Genomic DNA, 3,995 nt, shown 5'->3' on the forward strand with positions numbered 1-3,995 from the left:
CTGAAACATGGCCTCGTGGGAAGGGAAAGATCATTCCCCAGCCTGACACCCGTGAAGGGTCTGTGCTGAGAAGGACTAGTATAAGAGGAGATAAGGCCTCTTGGCAGTTGAGATAGAGAAAAGCATCTGTCTCCTGCTGGTCCCTGGGCGATGGACGACTGTATGTTCTATTTACTGAGAAAGGAGAAAACCGCCTTAGGGCTGAAGGTGGGATGTGCTAGCGGCAATGCTGCTCTTTATGCACTAAAAAGGTTTATGGAGATGTTTGCAGATGCATATCAAGGCACAGCACTTTTCCTTAAACTTACTCAAGTCACAGAGATCTTTATTCATATGTCTTACTGCTGACCTTCTCCCTACGATGATCCTATTATCCTGCCACTTCCCTTTTTCTAAGATGGTAAAGATAATGGTCAGTAAATACTGAGGGAACTCAAGAGACCAGTGCTGGCGTGGGGCCTCTGTATGCTGAGTGCTGGTCCCCTGGGCCCACCTTTTCTTTCTCTATACTTTGTCTCTGTGTCTCATTTCTTTTCTCAAGTCTCTTGTTCCACCTAACGAGAAACACCCACAGGTGTGGAGGGGCAGGCCACCCCTTCAGTGCCTATGCCAACGAATCCTGTAACAGGGTTTTGTTTAGGCCAATTTTTTGGCCATCCACTGATTTAAGGTGATGATAGAGACATCAGCCCCGGTATCCACTAATCCTTCAAACTGCTTTCCTGAATAGTGACTATGAAAATAGATTTAGAAACTTAGAGACCTAGGAACTTAGAAACTTAGAAACTTAGAAGCTTAGAAACTTATAGACTTAGAAGCTCAGAGACTTAGAGACTTAGAAACTTAGGAGCTTAGAAAAGCCACACCAGGTGGCTATCTAAAAGCACCCACCCAACGACCAGGTGGCCATCTAAAGCACCCGCCCGATGTCCGTGTGGCTATCTAAAACACCCACCCATATTCCTGGAACTCAAACAGAAGAACAAGTCCGGGAAATACCCCGCGCGGGTTCAAACCAGGTTCAAACCAACCAATTAGAGTAAGACATCTTGCTCAGGCCATAACCTGCTCCAATCATCTTGTGCCTCAAGCTTTGTGAATTTTTGTAGTTTTTGCCTTTATAAACTGTCTGTAACAAGCATTCGGGGTCCTGTGGCCAGCTTCGGACATAGGACCCTAGCGCGCTAGCAATAAATCTCTCCGCTGTGATTTCCGTGTCGAGTGGTCTCTCGCGGTGACCCCAGCCCAGGAAGGAATCTAAACACTAGGTTCCTACATTTGGTGCATTGGCCGGGAAAGGGGGTCGCCCGAGGACCCTCGACCCCTCCGGTGGAGACTCAATTGGCCCGGGCCACCGACTGCTGACCGGACGAACGGACTCTGTCAGGTACTTTCGTTTCGCTCTGTGCTCTGTTTGTCTTGCCGGCTAGCTCTGAGGAGTACTCCGTCTGAATAATCAAGTGGGGAGGGGGACAGACGTGTCCGGCACCTTCCCCCTTGCGCCCCGGGGGACGCCCTGGCGGTTTTCGGAAGGAAAGCAGACGACTCCGTAGGCAGGTCGTCCCTGCCATCTGAATCTTTTGTAATCTTGTGGCGCCACTCTCTGGCTGCACGGCTCCTCTGTGTTTGTTTGGTCACTGTGTTTATTGTTGTCATTTTGTCCTTGTGTGTGCGTGACTTTCTGGACGAAACTATGGGACAGACACTAACAACTCCTTTAGCCTTGACTTTGACCCACTTCCCTGACGTCCGGGCGCGAGCCCGCGATCTCTCCGTGGAAGTCCGTAAAGGACGATGGCAAACTTTCTGTTCATCTGAATGGCCAACCCTCCAGGTTGGGTGGCCCCAAGACGGAACATTTGACCTCTCCATTATCTTACAGGTTAAAGCAAAAGTGATGAATCCTGGGCCACAAGGACACCAGGACCAAGTGGCCTACATAATCACCTGGGAAGATTTGGTCCAAAACCCCCCTTCCTGGGTGAAACCCTTCTTTCATTCCCCCTCCCCGTCCCAATCTACCCTCCTTGCCGTGGAAGCCCCAAAGAATCAGACTCCGGATCCTCCTAAGCCAGTCCTCCCTGATGGAACTCAGCAAGACCTCCTCCTGTTCGACCCTCCGCCTCCTCCTCCTTCTCACGACCCCATCCTGAGGCCTCCACCTTACGCTTCACCCTCGTCCCTTACCCTATCCCCAATCCCTCCCACTACTCCCTCGGCCCCTACTCTTTCTCCAGCCCCCTCATCGGTCCCTCCCTCGACCTCGCCTCCCTCTCCAACCCCGCCTGAATTAACCCCTAGAACGCCGCCACCAACACCTCGTCTCTGCTTGCGGCGGACTGAAGACCCGGATGGCACTCCCACCTGGCAGTCTTCCCTTTTCCCCCTTCGCACGGTCAACCGCGCAATCCAGTACTGGCCCTTTTCTGCCTCCGACCTCTACAATTGGAAAACTCACAACCCCCCCTTTTCCCAAGACCCTCAGGCCTTAACCTCATTGATAGAATCAATTCTCCTCACCCACCAGCCTACCTGGGATGATTGTCAACAGCTTTTGCAGGTCCTTCTGACCACCGAAGAAAGGCAACGAGTCCTCCTGGAGGCCCGGAAAAATGTGCCGGGGCCAGGAGGTCTTCCAACCCAGCTCCCCAACGAAATAGACGAGGGATTTCCCCTCACCCGCCCGGACTGGGATTATGAGACAGCACCAGGTAGGGAGAGTCTCCGAATCTATCGCCAGGCTCTGTTGGCGAGTCTCAAGGGGGCAGGGAAACGCCCCACCAATTTGGCCAAGGTAAGGACCATAATTCAGGGAAAGGACGAAAACCCGGCAGCCTTTATGGAAAGACTTCTGGAAGGGTTCCAAATGTATACCCCATTTGATCCAGAGGCTCTAGAACATAAGGCTACCGTGGCCATGTCGTTCATAGACGAAGCAGCATCAGATATTAAAGGGAAACTCCAAAGATTAGATGGGATCCAGACCTATGAATTACAGGAATTAGTCAGAGAGGCAGAAAAAGTGTATAATAAGAGAGAAACCCCCGAGGAAAGGGAGGCCAGGCTAGCAAAGGAACAAGAGGAACGGGAGGATCGAAGAGACCGAAAGAGAGATAAGCACTTGACAAAAATCCTGGCAGCAGTAGTAACGGAGAAAGGGTCAGGGAGACAGGGGGAAAAGCGGAGGCGGCCTAAAGTAGATAAGGACCAGTGCGCCTACTGCAAAGAACGAGGGCATTGGATCAAGGACTGCCCCAAGCGTCCTAGAGACCAGAAGAAACCTGCTCCTGCCTCACCTTAGGTGAGGACAGCGAATAGGGGTGTCAAGGCTCTGGAGCCCCCCCCCGAGCCCCGGCTAACTCTATCTGTAGGGGGGCATCCCACCACCTTCTTGGTGGACACAGGCGCCCAACACTCGGTTTTGACCAAGGCAAACGGGCCCTTGTCCTCTCGTACATCTTGGGTCCAGGGGGCAACAGGAGGAAAAATGCACAAATGGACTAACCACCGGACAGTTAACCTTGGGCAAGGAATGGTGACACATTCCTTCTTGGTGGTACCCGAATGTCCATACCCCCTTCTGGGACGAGATCTCCTAACCAAACTTGGAGCTCAGATCCACTTTTCCGAGGCAGGGGCCCAAGTGTTAGACCGAGACGGCCAGCCCATCCAAATTTTGACTGTGTCTCTGCAAGATGAACACCGGCTTTTTGACACCCCAGTCACCACCAGCCTCCCTGATGTTTGGTTACAAGATTTTCCCCAAGCTTGGGGGGAAACGGGAGGACTTGGGCGGGCCAAGTGTCAAGCCCCAATTATAATTGATCTAAAGCCCACGGCGGTGCCTGTGTCTATCAAACAATACCCCATGAGCCTAGAGGCTCATATGGGTATTCGGCAGCACATTATCAAATTTCTAGAACTTGGAGTTTTGCGACCTTGTCGCTCACCCTGGAATACTCCTCTTCTGCCAGTAAAAAAGCCTGGTACCCAGG

This window comes from Chlorocebus sabaeus, chromosome 27 (genome assembly GCF_047675955.1).
Source record: "Chlorocebus sabaeus isolate Y175 chromosome 27, mChlSab1.0.hap1, whole genome shotgun sequence".
Lineage (NCBI taxonomy): Eukaryota > Metazoa > Chordata > Mammalia > Primates > Cercopithecidae > Chlorocebus > Chlorocebus sabaeus.